Consider the following 19822-nt stretch of genomic DNA (forward strand, 5'->3'; position numbering starts at 1 on the left):
TAGCGAAATTCTTTCTTGTGATGAATTATTGATGGTTCACTTATACATATGGGTGAGGTACTTATATAATTAGGTGCGGTATTATGATAGAAGCCTTTCTTGAGTTGTTGTCTCATTTGGATTCTACGTTCTTTATGTTGTGTGCTCCTACCATTTCTCTTGCCATCTGGCTTGCATGTTTGAAGATAAATAGAAGTTTCATTAAAGATGGGAACACAGTCATATGATTTATAATGCACAGGAAGATGCAGCAGCACAGCCCTTTGTAGAGATAACTCATGCTAAAACGAGCATTAACGCAGCACTTAGTTTGTCCAACATATTCGTTACCACACGACAGAGGAATGACATGCATCACTCATTTTGCACATGTGATGTATTTGTTGACATGGTTCACTGTACACTGGCCCTTTGCCTGCTTATCTGTTAAAATTTTGTCAACTTTAGAGCAGATGTGTCCTACCTTCTTCGCCATACCTGGAACCAGCGTTCGTTAAGCCATGGACCATTTTATGTACATACGAAATTACTGCACGTCTTTTTTCTTCGCTTAGTTACTTATGGGTAGAGGCCCGAGCTTTCCGCGATTCTGCGAGAAATCACGGAATTGATGTTTTTTCGCTGAAATGTGATTTAAAAAAAAAAAAGAAAACATTCCGTTTGAAGCAGCAGTGAAACGCTGTTTCTCGCAGTTTTCACAAGATGGCGCTACGCGTCTTAAAAATGACAGATCAAGTGAAAGCTGCCAAAGGTGACGGAAAAGTATTTTCTTAATAATTAATACTAAGAGGCTTTATATTGCCTCGGCACCTTTTGCTGATGAAGAAATTTAATTTCATATTAAAATATTCTCGTCTTATGTCGGGCAAGGCCTGACTGTCCCAACGTGGGAGCGGCCCGCAGCGCGCTGAGTCGCGTACCTCAGGACCTTATTAAAGTTCTGCATCCATCCATCCATCCATTATGAAAAAATTGGCTAAGTGGTGCAGCCGCCACCCGAATCAAAGGGCTCAGCCGTAGCCGTAGTCATCAATCCATCCAACTTTTGCTTCAACAGAAAGTGCGTCATTTTACCGTTTGCTTTGTGTTTCGAGTTGGTAATCAAGATGGCTCTCACAGGATCTCATTTGAGCAAGACGACAGCCAAAGAACGTGCTCGAGAATACAAGAACGCCAGCTTTTACGAAGATTAAGGAGTCCTGTTTTGCCAAGTTTGTGCGACAGCAGTTGGCCATCGGTGCAAGTCAACTATTGATGAGCACATCGAGAGCAACCGTCATCGTAAGAATGCAGAAGCAAGAGACTCTTCCAAGCGAAAAAGTGGCGAGGAATCAGCAGAAGACGGTGCTGGGGGTTCAGAAACGCCGAGAAAGCAAAGCCGACTGCAAACGCTGGAATCCGCAATCACCGCTGGCGAGGCGAGGCACGACATTGTGCTCAAATTCCTGGATGTGTTAATATCTGCGAATATTGCCCTAGAGATGGTAGACAATCCGAAACTGAGAATGTTTCTGCAGACACACGTTTGGAACGGCGGTTCAGTGCCTGGATCTTATGCGCTCCGCCACCAACTTTTGTTTGAGAAGCACAAGACAGCTTTGAAAGCTATGTTTCCAGGTACCATGGTGTCGGTAATTACCGATGAAACCACCCATGACCGATCAAAATCGGTTGTGAATGTGTTGTTCGTCCAGTCAGCCAGACGCGCGAGTGCCTCGCTACAACCTGTACTTGTGGAAGTTAAATTCGTGGATGAAGTGAACTCGTCTGTGATAGGCCGCATTATGACGAAGTACGGAATTGTATTCGAGGACGTAACAGGCTTTGTAAGTGATAAAGCTGCTTATTGGTGAAATCATTTAATGAGTGCATAAAGCCACTGTGCGAAGGTCCACTTCTCTTCTCTTGTGTCCTGTCTGCTTGCCTCACCTTTTTTGCATAGCAAAGGTGCTGCTCACATTACATGTGTAGCCCATACAGTAAACACCGTAGGCAGTAAATTGCAGGTATCCTTTCCCTTAGTGGACAAACTTGTCGCCTGTATGAAGAAGGCGTTCCGGCTGTCGAATAGAAAGAGTGCTTTCTAAAGATCTCATCTAGAAAAGTGCCGGATTCAGTGTGCCAAAACACTTCCAGCACCTGTCAAAAGTAGGTGGAATTTGTGGATTGAAGCTGTTGAGAAGAATTCTTCATACTTTGAATATTATCCTTCTTTGCTAAGGCAAGTTCATGAAAGGTATGGAGAAACTGCATGCATTGATTCTCTTCTGGAACTTTTGAATGATCCCTCAACTGAGCTTAATTACAGCATGCGGTGCATTGCAGTATTTGGTAAAAAAGTTGCCAGCCTGCTGAAAGCATGTGAGGGTCAGCGTGTAGCCTGTCATAAAGCGTACAATGCTTTGTTTGTACTCTGGGGATATTTGGAAGCAGCTGCACAGGAAGATCTTGAAACACAACTGAAGAAAGAAAACATTGTAGATAATGAGGCCCATCGGATTGCAAACAAAATGAAGGCTGCAATGAATAAAGCAGCTAGCACAGCACAGTACATTTGGAGAAATCTGACTCTTAGAAGTTCTTCAAGAGTGTGAGGCGCTTCGGAGTTCGGAGTCTCTCAGAGAAGAGGTCAGAGTTTGCAAGTGTGCCTGGACTTGGGAAAGAGTCACCAGTGCTAGCTCCTGAATGGCAAGTGTACCTCAAGTCTGCCCAAGAACTCAAGTCTAGTGACAGGGACTTAGCGCCGTTTCTTTCAAAACAAGAAAATCCAGGTGTAGATTTTGATGTTCTGGCTTTCTGGGCAGGGATGGAATAGCTCACTCCAACGCTTTCTTCCATTGCCCTTAAATACCTGTCAATGCCGATCAACTCTGTTGACGCAGAAAGATAATTCAGTCGCTGTGGTGACATTGTGTCCCACAAGCGCCATTCTTTTAGTGAAGAGAGTACAAAGCATCATCTGATTCTCAGCCACAACAGCTTCCTTCAGTTTTAAATATGCAAGCATGTTGGGAGTCTGAAAGTTCTTAATAAATAAACTGTTACGTGTACCCTATGTATGTTTAATGTTGCCACGGATTTTTGCAGATTCCTCTATCTTAATTTGCAGAATTTGACACTTTCCACCGCATAAAGGTAGGGGCTCTACTTATAGGCACACTTGCCTAATGCCAGAAAGCATACCTTCACAAATAAAGGTAGTGACAGTGCTCGGGAATTCAGCATCCACTAAACGTTTATTCTGTGCATTAAAGGCTGGCTTTGGCAAGATTTCTTTAGTGGTGCATTCAGTACAGTAGTTACTGCTCCTCTCTTTATAATCTATCCCATTTATAATCGTGCTTCCATGCCCAGAAGCAGTGCTTGGTCCTTTTTGTTCTTTGTTATTGCTTTTGTGCGGTGACGTTGAGAGTAATCCTGGTCCTCCGAGAAAACAACCATCAGATACATTATCCGAAGTTCTGAAAACCTTACGCGATTTGAATCAAAGGTCTAAAAGAATGGAGGATAACCAAAAAGCAATGCTGGACACTATTACAGAGTTAAAAACGCATCAAGAAACGGTGGCGGAAGCGATATCAGAAATTAAAGAAAGACTTGCGACGGTAGAAAATCAGACCGGTAGTTTTGAAAAATGGCAGCATGAACTCGGTGACGTGCGTGAAGCGGTGGGGAATGTAGCAAAGGACGCTGCATTCCTACGCTCTCGACTGGATGATGCGGAAGACCGCTCTCGTAGAAATAATCTACTTTTTTATGGTTTAACGGACATCGCCACCGAATCCGCTGTTCAATCGGAGGAAAAGATACTGGACATTCTAACAAACACTCTAAGCCTCAGAATAACTAGTGACAGCATATCGCGCGCACATCGTATTGGTAGATTCACTCCAGGGAAGTCTCGTCCGTTGATAGTAAATTTTGCTGCCTATAAAACGAAGGAAGAAATATTATCGAACCGCCCCATGCTAAAAGAAATGAGTATCTCTGTTAGTGAAGATTTCAGTCCCGCTACACGTTACGCCAGAAAAGCTCTTATAGAATACGGAAAAAGTCAGAATGTACCATTTAAATTAAGATATAACAAGCTACTAATTGGTAAAAAATGCTATGTATACGACGCCACTGAGCAAAAGGTCTGTGAATTGAAGCCGTTAAGTAGCACCTCAGATGATGCCACGGCGTCTGTTCTATCCTTAAGATCAGGCCGCAATGTTCTAACGGCGCGCCCATAGGATAACGCGAGGGGTAGGGACCTCGATCCTATAATATCAAGACTACCGGTTCTTTTTACTAATATTCGTAGCTTCTTACCTAAAAAAGATGATCTCTGTAGCCTAATAAATGATTGTGATGCAGACATAATTGCATTAACCGAAACGTGGTTGACGAGTAAAGTAACAAACTCTGAGTTATTCTACTGTAATAAAAAGTATAATATTTACCGTACTGATCGCGCTAACACACTAGGCGGTGGTGTCTTAATTGCTGTTAATGAATGCTTTGACTGTTTCCCTGTAGCCATAACATGTAACATTGAATGTGTATGGTGCTGCATTTCTGTAAATTTCAAAAAAGTTGTGATCGGTGTTTGTTACCGACCACCATCATCAGCCCCTACTTTTTGCGATAGCATGTACGATTGCTTGTGCCAGATTAGTGTTCGCTTCCCCGGAACGCCAATATTACTTATGGGCGATTTTAACTTCCCGAATATTTCCTGGTCAAGCACGTGTCCTTTACTAAATACAACTTCCGCAGAATCAAAGCGTTTTGTAGAGATATGTGCTGATTTCAACCTGGTTCAGGTAGTTACTTCCCCTACACGTGTAACGAACACCACATCATCTATTTTAGATCTTGTTTTAACATCATCAACAGATATCATATCTAAGGTTACACACTCACCCGGCTTGAGTGATCACGACGTCTTGCATTTTTTCATTAGCTTGGCAATCCTACCGTCCCAAAACAGTATTAAAACCATTCGTGATTATAAAAACGGCAACCTCACGGCTATCAACAACGAACTTGCTCTTTTCCTTGATAATTACCTGCCTAAAGTTGCTGAGCGCTCACTGGATACTAACTGGAATATATTCAAAGAAAAAATTCACGATCTTGTTAACAAGTTTATTCTGAAGAGGCGCGTTTTTTCGAATAACAATGCTTCATGGTATACTAAATCTTTGAAACGCCTATCTAACAGAAAAAAACGTCTTTTTCGCACCGCTAAGCGGACGGAAAGCCAGGCTAAATGGTTTTCATACAAAGAAGCTGCCTCGGCCTACTCATCTGCGATAAAGAACAGAAAATTTTCTTTTTTCAATAATACCCTTCCGAACATGCTCATCAATAATCCAAGAAGCTTCTGGAATGTAGTAAGGCCTAGTGCATCGAAAATCATATCACTTAGCACGTCTTCCGGTGAGCCTATACCTCGGCAGCACTGCGCTATGATTTTAAATAATGTATTTATAAAAGCTTTCACTCTTTCAGCACATGATAACGACCTTCCTAGGCTACCATGCTGCAATTTTTTTCCTATGGATCCTGTAATTTTTAACTCTACCGGCATAAAAAAAATAATAGACACTCTTAAACTTACGTCTTCTTGTGGAATAGATGAAATCACGACGAAATTTCTAAAAAATACGAGTGAGTATTCCTCTATCATCTTAGAGAGCATTTTTTCACAATCGTACCTGTCCTCATCCTTGCCTCATGACTGGAAAACAGCAAAGATTATTCCTATCCACAAATCTGGCGAAACTCAAGATCCTTTTAACTACAGGCCCATATCGATTACCTCAGTACCATGCAAAATTATGGAGCATATCATATTTTCTAACCTCATCAACTTTCTTGAAGAAAATAATTTTTTCTCTAACAGTCAACATGGCTTTCGCAAATTTTTTTCCTGTGAGACTCAGCTGGTAACTTTCACTAATGACTTACATGTATATCTTGATAGCGGCTTTTTGACTGATTGCATATTTTTGGATTTTTCTAAAGCTTTTGACAAGGTGAAACATGTACTGCTACTACACAAACTAAGCGCACTCAACATTGACCCGGGAGTACTCAGCTGGATCCAATCGTTCCTTTCTTCTCGTTCCCAATTTGTTGTAACTAATGACTCCACATCTCACGCGGCTCCAGTTGAATCCGGTGTTCCACAAAGGTCTGTTCTTGGCCCTCTTTTATTTTTAATATATATTAACGATTTACCTGATAACATTTCCTCAGAAATTTGTTTATTCGCTGACGACTGCGTTATATATCGAAAAGTGACTAATGCATCTGATATAGCTACCCTTCAATCCGATTTAAATAACATATCTAACTGGTGCCTCACTTGGTGCATGGAACTCAACATTAATAAATGCAAATCTATGCGGATTTCTCGTTCTAACACAACTTGCCCTACCTATGCCCTTAATGACTGCCCCCTTCAATCCGTTACATGCTACCGTTATCTTGGCATTCATATAACTAGCGATCTTTCTTGGAAGCAGCATGTACAGTATGTAATCTCTAAAGCTAACCGCTCCTTAGGATATTTGAAGAGAAATTTTTCGCTTGCGCCAGTTTCATTAAAACGGCTTTTGTACACGACATACGTCCGCCCCCAATTAGAATATGCCTCATCCGTTTGGGATCCTCATCAGATCACATTAATTAACGAAATTGAATCGGTGCAAAATCGCTCGGTTCGTTTCATCTTAGCTAACTACCATCGCACTGCTAGTGTTACATTAATGAAGAGAACCCTTCAAATTCCATTATTATCTCTTCGCAGAAAAGAATCACGCATTTCCCTTTTTCATAAAATCTACTACCACAACGCATCTCTTCGCCCTCTTTGGATCCAACCTGCGCCTTATTATTCGGCTCGTCGTGACCACTTACATAAAGTTAACGTACCCCGTCATAACACCGTCGCGTGCTCACAATCATTCCTTCCTAGGACTTCAGTCGACTGGAATAATCTACCAACATCATTAGTAAGCATCAGTGACCCCACTCGTTTTAAGAATGCACTAATCAACATAAAATAATGTATGGTAGCAAATGGCATAATTATGTACTTATTCGTTAACATTGTCTGCTTGCTAAAGTGTATTCTTTGTGTATTTTCATGTTATGTAAGCCTCTGATATTTGTTATGAATGTATTACAACTTTTGTCATATTGCTTTTGTTCGTTGGAAATTCCTTGAACTAATCCTGCATTTTTTACTCTTCGAATGTATTCTCGCCCCTCCCCTCTGCAATGTACAATTATGTACCTTGAGGGTATCACAAATAAATAAATAAATAAATAAATAAATCTTAGATTGGCTAGAATTATAACTAAGGATTGGTTTCACAGATATAGGGGAGTTGAAGTTGGGCGAGTTGGTTGAAATGCATACAGCAAAAATTTGTGCAGAGTCACGAGGACAAGCTGAGAAAAAAAGGACGAGCGCTAACTCACAATTGAGGTTTATTCCAGACACATGCACGAATAAATAGAAAAACTGAAACAGAACGAAACAAGGCTATCATATTGAACATCACATGTTACCCTGTGTGCCCGATTCAGTTGGCCAAGAACTGAAACTCTCTATCAGGGAAGCAGGCGTAGGTCTGACTGACGCACTGATCTCCGCTGATACACATATGGAAGGCTTGCATGAGCTCACGCACAAGTTGATCACTGTGGCTGAATAGAATTGTTGTTTTGTCGAAGAGTGGTTTGCATTGAACCTTCTTTTTTCTTATAGTTCTTGTGTTCTCGTCACATGTGCAGCAATGTTTAGTGACGTTATCAAGGGAATCGTGCTTAGATGAGCATTAACACAGCGCTTAATTTGTCCATTTGTCCAACATATTCATTACCACACAATAGAAGAATGACACACACCGCTCTTTTTGCACATGTGATGTATTTGCTGACATGGTTCACTGTACACCTGCCGTTTGTCTCATTATCTGTTGAAATTTCATGAACTCTAGAGCAGATGTGTCCTACCTTCTACGCCATACTTAGAACCAGCGTTCTTTAAGCCATGGACCATTTTATGTACGTACGGAATTACTGCACGTCTTTTTGCTTCTCTTAGTTTGATCACATTCAAGTTCCTTGTGGGCACAACTATGTAATGCCGGAAAGCATGCCTTCGCAAGTAGAGGTAATGGCAGTGCTCGGGAATCGTGCATTCACTAAATGCTTATTCTGTGCATTAAAGGCTGGCTTTGACAAGATTTCTTTAGTGGTGAAATTCTGACAGCTGACTCCAAACTTCAGTGACACCGGCAACAGCTTCGTCACACTCATCGGAATTTTCAGTCACCACTGGGCATGCGGAAGCCAGCACGTCTGAAGCAATTTCAGATTAACCACTTGCACACAGCCACCTGAACGTCACCAAGTAATCTTCTCTCCTAATCTTTAATTAATGCATTGTCTGGTTTGGGCGATGTACAATGCACCACAGCATAATGGCAACTTGTAGACAACTCCCCTGGCACAAGGAATGAACGGGGCTGTGTGCTTGATACTGCAATATTTTTTTTTTTTTCCTTCTGCTGCCTTCTTCCTTCTGCCTGTGCTCCTGCGAACAGGTTGCTGTCAATCTTGAGGGGCAGAAAACGCTATCGGAATGCTGTACAGTCGAACCCAACTATATCAAACCCATTTACATCAAATTATCCTGTATATTGAACAATTTCTGAACACGGTATAGTTACAATGAGTATAAATAGCAAAAATTCCGCTTACATCGAATAAAAATAGCAGCAACTCCTGATATATAGGAACGTCAAGCGCCGTAAAAGTGCCTTCAGAAGTTGGCTTTCCCACGTGGCAGTGGAAAAACCTGATGGCACAGCTTATCCACCTGCTCTGCCTACTGCGATCATGCCGCGTCGTGCGAGCCATGGACACCCTCCTGCAAAAAAATTAGCAGTGGCTTAGCTCGGCTATGCCAGGATATACAGTGAAACCTCGTTAAACCGTAGTCGGCCGGAGCTCGGAAAAAGTACGTACTAAACGGTAGTGCTGTTTAACCGAAATAGCATGAGATCGCCCACTTACCTGTCGAAAACGGAACTCAGAGAGAGTGCGATGAAAGGGGAAAAAACATGCAGTATTTATTCACTTCGCGCGACGTAAGTTATTTTCATTTGATGCCGCGGCGGCCTAGCACGACGACAGCAGCCTCAAACTTACTCAAGCTGCGTGCCAGCTTCTCAGCCAGCCCCCCTCTCGGCAAACACTCGCACGGCAGATTCCTCGTTGGCGTTGCGTATTCTCCGTGCACGCGCGCACTAGTGCTGCGTAAGTCCCGGGGCGCCTTTTTCATTGCCGGGAGCCGGAGTTCGGAAAACTTTTCGTTTGGAAGAGTTACGTTATCGCGCCCCTGTTCTCGTTGCGACGATTGCATTCACGAGGCTGACGTAACGCGCAGCTTCTGCCACTGTCGGGACTGAATCGCCCGTGCTGTCGCTTTCCGTGTCGTCCTCATCATTGTCGCTAGTCGACACTTCGGCAACAACAGAGGCAACGATGGCGAAACGTCGAACCTCGTAGCCGACATCTCTTCGCGGTCGCAGCAGCGCTGCTGAGCAACTTCGCATTCCAAATGCCACACACTGTAGTCAACAGCAGATCCATGTCGCGGGCCAGCGCCGACTTCTTCGTGTCACGTTCGATAGTACGGACGATGTCTAATTTTTCTTCTATGCTGAGTACCCGGCGTCTTTTTTATCCTCGCTTGCCCGACGCCATAACGCTCTCTCGCTCTCTGGCACGGCGTCGAAATGATGTTGATGTTGATGCGGCTTCACGTGCAAACGCACGGGGCGCTTGGAGGCCGTTGTACCGATCTCTGAGGCTTGTTGTTCTGCCGGACCGCCCGGTGGAGACGACTCACCACCGTGTTTGCGCGACGAAAAGTGGAAACGCTACGTTTTAACCGATGCGTACCCAATAAGCTGGTACGGTTTATGCGGATACAAAATACATTGTGTTCAATGGCCGCTGAGTCGGGGAATTGACTTTACTACTTTTAAACCGAAACTACTGTTTAAGCGGGTACGGTTTAACGAGGTTTTACTGTACGTAGCGTGAGCTGAGGCACGTTGCTCAACCTCCTGGCGACGCCGCTTTGCTAGACATCCTCCCTTTGCTCCGGTGTCTCCACAGCACATTTAGCCTTCTTCTGTTCGTTCTTCCTACGCTCAACCGCTAATTGCCAGGCAACAACTTCGGGATCCGATGAGTTAAGCTTTCCCGCTCTTCTGCGCCACTGAGCAGCAATTTCGCTCTCCTTCTCCACGGCTATACCACACTGGCAAATGCCTCGCTATATGTATACCCCCACTGATACCTCCGCACATGCGCACAAAATGAGAGGCGCTATCAATCAGCTTCGGCGCAGCGTCAGACTTGGCTACTGCGCAATGGAGGCGCACAGCTGGGCACCAGGGCGTCTGCCATGGCTATGACGTCACTCCTCTGGAATGCAGAGAACGGCGCGCCAGCTGTGCGCTGTGTGACATCACTGCTCCTCGCCCATGCGCAGTACAGCTCCCCAGGAGCCACGCGAAACTGCTCAACCTCAGCCAGTGTAGCTCACACGACAAAACGATCATGGCCCGCCCGCAGCACTTGCTCAGACAGCCAATCAGAGGCTCTTGTGCTCTCATCGTGCAGGATGGTGGAAGTGCAAGTGGTCTCGCTGCTTTTCTGGTTCGTTGTGTTTGCGCCTTGTGGGCCTTCTCCCACTTGTGCTGCCGTGATGGCTAGCGCAAAGCAACCAAATTTGCCTTTCGCTGTGAAGCTCTAAATTGTGAATCGAGTCGAACGCGGTGAGAAGTTATATGCTGCCGCAGCATGCGAGATTCTTAAGAGCACTCTCAGCATGATCGTGAAGGAAGAATAAGATGAAAAGAACAAAGCAAACCAACTCGTGACCCGGTGTTGTGGTTCCCGACACGTATGCACAGTGACGTTAAGGTAGCTGTGTGCAAGTGGTTCATCCGAAATTGCTTCAGATGTGCCGGCTTCCGCGTGCCCAGTGGGGACTGAAAATTCTGATCAGTGTGACGAAGCCATTGCCGGTGTCGCCGAAGTTTGGAGCTTGGAGTTTGGAGGATTTCTGCAAGCCGCTGACGAATCAACGGTCGACGAGTTTGTGTTGTGAGTACGGATGATGGTGTCGCAACCATAGGAGAGCCCGAAAATGAAGACTACATTGCCGACATTGTACTGAGCACAAGTGATAGTGGGCACAATGAGGAAAGCAACGACGATCCTTTGGTGAAATCATCCGACGTGGTCAGTGCACTCATTCTAGTCCAACGCTTCTGTGTAAATGTGGAAGGTTGCAGCCTCAGCTGCTCCAACTCTTTAGACAATGTGAAAAAGCGCGTGTGTCACAATCCGCGAAATTGTCTCAAGCAGAGGAAAATACAGGACTATTTCATGCAAATCTAAGCTAGTTTCATAAATAAAGTGCTTTTATAAATGGTATGTGCTTTCATGGTGCCCAGTTCTTTAGCAGGCTTATATCGGAGTATGCCCTATATCGAACTGATAGGCATTTTTTTTTCCCGAGTTCGATATAACTGGGCTCAACTGTAAGTCCTATAACAGTGTCACTGATAATAGGTGCCACATATAAACCTATGCAAGCACCAGATTTTTGTACAAAAACATTACCACTCCATGAAACAAATGAAGAATCCAAATAAGACAACTCGAGAAAGGCTATTGAAATACCATACCCAATAATATAAGTACAGCACCCACATGTATAAGTGAACCATAGGTCATAGTGAACCATAGGTATAAGTGAACCATAGGTTACAGAAAATACAGAAAAAGGTCATTCGTATCATTACGAATGCCCCGTTTACTGCTCACACTCAGCCTCTTTTCGCATCATTAAAAGTAACACCAATTAATGACCTATATAATCTATTGCTAAGTAAACGATATGAAAGAAAACGGAAAAATTATGACAAATTCTTTGATGACACAGCTAACTCACGGCCCTAAGCTAATTACTACCCAACATGTAACAACGACGTCTGGTATGTGCCATCCTTTCGTACTAATTACGGTCGTCAAATGCTCAGATATATAATTCCAACTCTTCTTAATCGGCGCAATCAGCACTGAGGACCTAATGATACGGTTTTCTTTTTGCTTTTTGTTTTTACTGCAAGTTTGCGCCGCCTTTCCCCCTTTTTCTTTTCTTGTTGTTATTCTTCGTTTTACAGTCTTTAGTGTTCTTGAGCGTTTCGGGTTAATTCTGCCACCTTCATTTATTTGTTATTGCAAGAGGATGTTCACTAATTTTTATTTAATATGATGTTTACCTATGCACTGTAGTCTTTTATTTTATTGTTCTGTCCATGTTCTGTTGCTGCCGGTTTTTATGTACGGGGGTGCGCCCCTCTGTCAAGCCAGTCATAGGCTTTTTGGGTGCACCCCTAACATCCCTGATGTCGAAATAAAGGTATTTGCATTCTTCATGAGAAAGAATTTCGCTATTTATATCAGTCATGATAACTACATTATTGAAGTGTATTATGTGTGCTGTGCTCATTACTCATTAATTCCACTCAACCTTTGTAAGCCTTGTCGCTTCTTTACATATTCATGCGGTTAGTTTCTTCCCACCTCTCATCCACAGCAGGTGGCTCAAGCTTGAAGTAAGGTTCAACTTTTCTGGGCCAAATGAACCAGATTGGAAGGGGCAACTGCTGTCACGCTCTAGTGACGATAAAGAAAACAATCGCAAAACTGTGAATGAAGGAACTAACTTTTTATTGGGAAGCCTGTGCCTTCAAAAGTAAGTTACACTCAAAGCACAATGATAGCGGCAAAACACAGTCTGCAAACTTTGAAATCTGATCTGAGGGGCAAGCATATCAGCTTTTATACCTGAGTCACCGAAAGTTCCAGAATTATCACTGGTGCTCATCTGCCTTCCAGTAAGTTCTACACAATGCAGTGAGATTACACAAGGTGTGGTGACAGCAGATAGAACCATCGATAACATTCAAGAAATTTCCAATGCATGCAGACGCATTCCACGCTGAGCGATAACATTGGTTAGGTGGTGAAATGCGGTCCCCCGCGAAAAATAAACGAGTACACGTGTCAATGCCCCCTCTTAAAAAGCATAATCCAAATGCTACAAACATAGCAGGAGAAAAAAAAAAACGAAGATGAAAAAAAAGCAAGAACAAATAAAAGTAACAAAGCGACAGAGTCGCAGAATTTTTCAGCGCTGGTAGAATAACTTAAGCCTGGCACATACCCAGGATTTTTTTTTCGGGAGGGAACCCAACCCAAGGTAACTTTTCTATGCAAATGAGGGGGGGGGGGTACCTCTACTAGTACAAATGTGAATAATGCCCACCATTTACCATAGAGACTCGTAAGCCTGCAAAAGAGAATTGAAATAAGGTGTACTTCACAGGTACAACTGTGAGATACACTACACCTCTCCTTTACTTGGCAAACAAGGAACCACATCAAATGGACTCGTGCGTGACGGAAGCGCAGGAAGAACACTGCCAAGAACAAAGAAACAAGCGAAAGTGTAAAAAAAGGTTTCTAGTATTGCTTATTGAATTACCTCGGGAACAATTATAAAGAAATATATATGTTTGCGGAATAATCACAGTTCTTTTGGATTCCTCATTTACTGCTCTACCAATTTAAGTGCCAAAACTGACTCGTGTTGTTATTTGGGAAGTTGTGTAACAATGCGTGGTCACCAGTCCCGTACAACTGCTTAGAGTGCAAGATGCTGCAGTTCTAAACGTACTGTGCCGACCGCGGAAGGTAAGAAAAACACCCATATTAGCACAGCAGAGAAATGGCTACGTCAGGCAGCTCGACTGATAACTGTAGAAGCATCATTAAAAACGCACGGAATTATTCTCCACTTCTAGCGGCGTTTTCTCTATTTCCTTTTTAAATAAAAGGATGTTGATCCATAAATATTTTCACAAGCAACTTTTAAATTTGTTAATTTTCACTTGTCCTTTCTCTTTGGCTGTTGCCTTGGTTCTCTCTTTGTAGATTGCTTAATTTCTCAACTCCTTGCGGCTCTTGCTTCCAGTTGCCAATTTTGCACAGAAAGTGCTGTACAATTGGGGAAAAGACAGACAAGGTAGCAGGTGACAATCATATTGCCTATGGGTTTAACAGTTATTGCAGGGTCTGATGATGTACGCTGTTTCGCACTATTTTATTTTCCACCTTATCTAACCTATATTGTCGCAACGTCAAAAACATTGGTCGTAGAGCGCTATTCAGGAGGCACAGCGGCGGGTCGCCTTTTTAATACCGAGCGCAACCGCGACTTCTTCACTGTGCCTTGACAAAAACACTCATGCCTACTCGCGTTGTCCTCTTCTTCATCGGAGCACTGTCGCGGCATCGGAGCACTGTCGAGGCGCACTTTAATCCAGACAATGGGACAGAGTACAACACACACAAAAAAAAAACGAGAACAAAAAAACTCCAAAGTTAGGTCGACAGGTATGTCTTCATCCGTACCACATGCCCCACTTCGGGTAAGTGCTTGCGGCGACTGGAGCTATTGTGGCTGTCAGGAACGACTTTGTAATTCATGTCGCTCATGTGGTGGATCACTCTGTACGGCCCAAAGTACGGTCTTAGGAGTTTTTTGGAGAGTCCACGATGGTGTATGGGTATCCAGACCCATACTTTGTCACTGGGAATGTAGAAAACGAACCTGTGTTGAAGATCATACCGTTTTGCACCTTGCTCTTGCTGAATGCAGATACATACGCGGGCAAGCTGTCTGGCTTCTTCGGCGTGCTGAGTAAATTTGTCAACATCGGTAGGTAGTTCGTCAAACTCGTGCAGCAGCATGGCATCCAGCGTTGTCGTGGCTTCGCGACCGTGGACCTAGCTGAATGGTGTCATTCCAATAGTTTCCTGTCGAGTGGTATTGTAGGTGAATATTACTTGAAAGAGCATAGGTTAGGGCGTGTTGGTATTCCATAACTGAGGTTTTTAAGCGCACGAAAAGGAACGAAAGACAGAGGTAAGATGGGGACACAGCACTGTGTCCGCGTCTTGCCTCTGTCTCTCGTTCCTTTTCGTGCGCTAAAAAACCTCAGTTATCGAATATTACGTAAGGCAAAATCTGACCCCAGTTCTTATGTTCTATGTCAACATGCATGCATAGCATGTGTGCAAGGGTCTTACTAAGACGCTCGGTTAGTTCGTCTGGGGATGATAAGCGATTGTTTTCCAGTGGCTTGTACCGAGTCTGAGAAGCGAGTCAAGAAGTTCGGCAGTAAAAGCAGTTCCCTGTCTGTGATGACTACTTTTGGGGCGCCATGCCTAAGGACGATGTTGTTAATGAAACAGTGAGCTGCTTCAGCTGCTGTGCCCTACTGTGTAGCTCGTGTCTCCGCGTAGCACATCAGGTAATTGGTGGCAACAATGATCCATCTGTTGCCAGCTGTAGAAGTTGGAAATGGGCCCAAGAAATTTATTGCATGCTTGAAGGAAAAAACCAGTCAAAAAACACAAAGGACAAGAGGAGAGGTTCACACCACAACAACCAGTCGTTGTGGTGTGAACCTCTCCTCTTGTCCTTCGTGTTTTTTGACTGGTTTTTTCCTTCAAGTATGTACCAACTGGCCCAGATTTCAACCCTTCTGCAAATTTATTCCAACTTGGGTTGAATGGCTGGCCTGGTACCTTGACCGGATGTAAGAGACCTGCGGGCTTACCGGGAGGCGCTTTGCATCTTTGGCAGTCTGCACATGTTTACGTGATGTTTTATAGCAGTGGGTAGCTTCGACCAGTAGTACTTCCGTCGGAGTCGGGACACTGTTCTCGTGTAGCCTAGATCACCTGCGGTAGTTCCATCATGGCATGCTTTTAGTAATTCTTTTCGAAGTGATGCCGATATGACAAACAGGTACGTGCTGCCACTGGCAGAAAAAGTTCTTCTTATATAGAACATCGTTCCGGAGACAAAACGACGGCAGTTCCCTGGCATAGAGTCGCAGAACGTCTTTACTTCGACCTTCCAAGAAAATGAGTGGGAGCATCTCAGGGTTCCTGTGAAATAGTGACAGTGTCGACGATGCCCAAAAATGCATCATCTACGTCCCCCTCATTGTTACCTGCGGACTCGACGGGTAACCACGAGAGGCGTATTTTTAAGCCCCTCAAGTTACAAAAACAACCTAAATAAAAATGAGGAAAACCTGTACCACCAAGGTATAGCAGGTTTAAGCCAACCGAAAATAAATGAAGAGGGGTAGAAACCCAAATTGTAATTTGAGAAAAGCCTATTGTAGAAAGAAAAAGAAACCGAGGTAAGCCGACAGAAAGTGAACACAAATGAGAAGTAGGGAGCAGGAGTAAACACGAAGTATAGGTCTGCATAGGCACGGCATGTGGCGACTCGAGATTCCGACCAGTTTTTTATTAAGCCACAGAGCAGGAGCAAAGTTGGAGAGGGAAATTGAGGGAGAGAAGGGAGAGCAAGAGAAAAGGAAAGAAGACAGAATCAGGACGGCAGAAGAGGGCAGTGCCTGAGGAGGCCTAGGCAGGTCCAGCAGGATGCCGGACAGCAGGAGCAGATGTTTGGTTGAGCCGGGCTGCAGGAGGCTGGAGACGGACTGACACTTGGTAGGTGGCTCTCCGTTGACTGACGCATTGGTATGGGCTGAAGGCTTGTGGGGCGGCTCACATCTGGTACATGTGATCGGAGGTCTCGGGTAGGTCCGACAGTGTGCCAGGCAGCAGAAGCAGAGTGGAGGGGCCACTTTTCTGAATATCGGCGCGACTGAATATTTGCAAGAGGCTTGAAAGCGGTAGCAGAGCAGTTTCAGTAATTGACCATTCTGCAGAGAAGACAGACAGGAAAAGGAGGGAAAACAAAGGGGACTGAGTCTGGAGGTCAGGCATTCTGTCTATAGTGTCCCCGGAGATGAGCTCCACCTTAGTTGGCATAACTAAGGACACTATAGAGCGAAAGGCGAAGAGCAAGGTGGGAGGAAGAGGAGAGGGAACGAGAAAAGGATAGAGAAGGAAAAGACCAATGAAGAAATATGGATGGCTGAAGGAAAGAGCATGTTAGGAGGGGTCAGGAAAAGTGAACGAAGAGATGACGTGATAAAGACGAGTAAGGAGTGCCCGGCTTCGTTGGTTGGTAAGAAGGGAGTTATAAAGATCAGGTGTCACGGTAATCTGGTGATTATCTTTAAGGAGATGAGTAATATGGGAAGTGAGAGGGCAGTCGTTGAAATAATGTAGCAAGTCTGAGCAAGGAGTGCCACATGCGCAATTATGGGTAGGTGAGAGATGAAAGCGGAAATAGTAAAAAGGGAAGCGGCCATGGGCGGTGATGAGGTGAACGATGGGTCTTTTCGGCGGGAAGAAAGGGGAAATGCGAGTAACATTTTTGATCCATTGAAAAAGTCCAGTGTCACTGTTCTGTCCAATGAGCATTCCACTGGGCAAAGGAATAGGCACGCATCTTAGATTTTATGGAAGAAGGTGTGGCAAGGAGGGACCGAGAAACACCATGGGAGGCGGCGGAATTAGCAAGGAAGTCCGCCATCTCATTGCCATCGACGCCCTGATGTGCCGGCACATGAAAAAGAGACACCCGTCGCCAGGTAGAAATGAAAAGGAGGGGCTGCTTGATGTCCCGGACATATGTATTGCTGGTTGTGAAAGTGTCCAATGCAGTGAGCAATGACAGACAATCGGTGTAAATGTGCAGAGGGGTAAAATGAGTCTAGTATGTAGGCTAGTGCCTCTAATAAAGTGACAGTTTCAGGGGTGTAAGAAGAAGTGGCACCGATGTGTTTAAACTTGCCGACCTTAGTGATAGGGCCAGTTGGATTATAAATTATGAAAGCGCCAGCAGAGTGGGAAGTATATGAGCCATTAGTATACAGGTGGTAGGCTGGCAGAGCGGTAACAGAGGGTATCTTTAGAAGTTGAAGGCGGTGGTGAGAAAAATGAGATTTGAGGCTGGGATGACAGTCCCAAGGGTTCAAGGGGTATTGGACCAGTGTCGGATGGTAGGTGTCAGGGCCGTAAAGGTAAGGGCCTTGAGCGCGAATAAAGAAAAGTGTGCATTTAAGCGGTCGAGGTAAATGGGGAGCGGTAGTGCATTAGTCAAAACCTGAAGAGACGAGGTATGCGTCGTACGAAAAGCACCGGTGATTGTAAAAAGGAGACTACGTTGGATAGAGGTATTCTTGAGTTTAAACTGTGACGTAGGAAAAGTCGGCCACCACACAGGAGGAGCATATGTTATGGAAGGAAGCAGAACCTGATTATAGAGGAGACGGAGAGCGGAGGGAGGCATCGAATAGTGCATCTGAAGGAACGGGAGAAGACGGGAAGAGAGAAGGTCTGCTTTAGTACGGATATATGTTGAGTGCGCGTTAAAGGTAAGATGTGTGTCAAAGATGACGCCAAGAATTTTATCACTCGACTGAGATTTGAGGGCGAAACCGTTAAGGCGAACAATGGGAAGACGGATGTGTGAAGAGGAAGAGGAGTGGCTATTGGGGAAGTAGAGGAAAGAGGATTTGTCGGTACTGATTGTCAGTTTAGTGCACTGCGCCCAGGTCAAAATAAGATTGAGAGTGAGAGATGCCTTAGATTCTAAAACACGACGATTGGCTGCAGAGAGCACGATAACAGTGTCATCGGCGTAGGCCGGCACAACCACGTCCGGGGGAAAGGGGAGGTCAAGTAATCTGTAAATAACAATATTCCACAGCAGCGGACTGAGGGGTGACCCTTGAGGGCTGCCCAAAGTTGGTAGACACCTCACCAGCGTGCGATCGTAAAGTGACCATGCAGTACTCTAAAAAGGATTTTAGGAGTTAGTACAGTGTGTGAGCGTAAAAAGTGGAGAACGACCGGGTGCCAAACACTGTCAAAAGCCCCTTTGAAGTCTAGGCAGATAAGAATGGCATGCTGTTTCAGGTCTTTGTAAGTTTTTAAAGTTTTTCGAAGGCGGTACAAAGCAGTGGACGTACTCTTCCCATGCGTGAAACCGAAATGACACGGATGAAGTAGGTTATTGGAGTGGAGAAAAAAAGTAGAGCCGGGAACTTAGAAGACGTTCAAGAATTCTGCTAAATAAAGAATTCATAACAATAGGACGGTTGGATGAAGGAGAGTCAGGAGGTCGGTTGGGTTTGGCAATAAAGATGACACGTCTTTTACTCCAATGAGCTGGGAAGTAAGATAGATTGAGACATTGGTAAAAATGAAGAGGAAAAAGAATGGGTGATGGGAAAAAAGTGTTTTGAGCATAAGAAGAGTCAGTCCATCAAGGCCTGGGGCAGCGCTGGTGTTGCCTGAATTTAGGGCATGTTCAATCTCGCCGATGGTGAAAGGGAGGTTGATAGTCCTGGAGGAATAAGGCATGTCGGTTATAGTACGCAAGCGGGCGTGGTCGCCATCATCTGTTGAGGGGGAGTCTTTAGAAATGTGAACAGTAAGGAGAAAGCGGGCAGAATCAAGCACGCTGCATGTGGAACGACCATCGGGTAAAAGGAGGGAGGGGAGTTGGTTGGTGCGAGAGAGTTTGTCAAAGCAGATGCAAAAAGGAAGGCCGAAAAGATTACATTTGGAAAGATCGGAGCAGATAGATTTGGTGGCAGCAGATTTGGCCTGGTTGATATGCATATTGTAGTTTTGTAGTTGGCATGGGCATCGTAATATTGAGCCTTAAACGTCTGTTGAAGGAGAGGGTCAGTGGTGCGTTGGAAGCACCGACGTTATGGAGCAC

General features: G+C 44.5%; 1 protein-coding gene and 1 pseudogene across 8 annotated transcripts in view; both read left to right on the plus strand.

Annotated features, from left to right (window-relative positions):
- Positions 1–19822, plus strand: part of LOC126538440 (DENN domain-containing protein 2D-like) — a 423989-nt gene that overhangs the window by 306932 nt on the left and 97235 nt on the right. The window lies entirely within an intron of this gene.
- Positions 1107–2995, plus strand: LOC140217076 (uncharacterized; annotated as a pseudogene).

Source organism: Dermacentor andersoni, chromosome 4 (assembly GCF_023375885.2).
Source record: "Dermacentor andersoni chromosome 4, qqDerAnde1_hic_scaffold, whole genome shotgun sequence".
NCBI lineage: Eukaryota > Metazoa > Arthropoda > Arachnida > Ixodida > Ixodidae > Dermacentor > Dermacentor andersoni.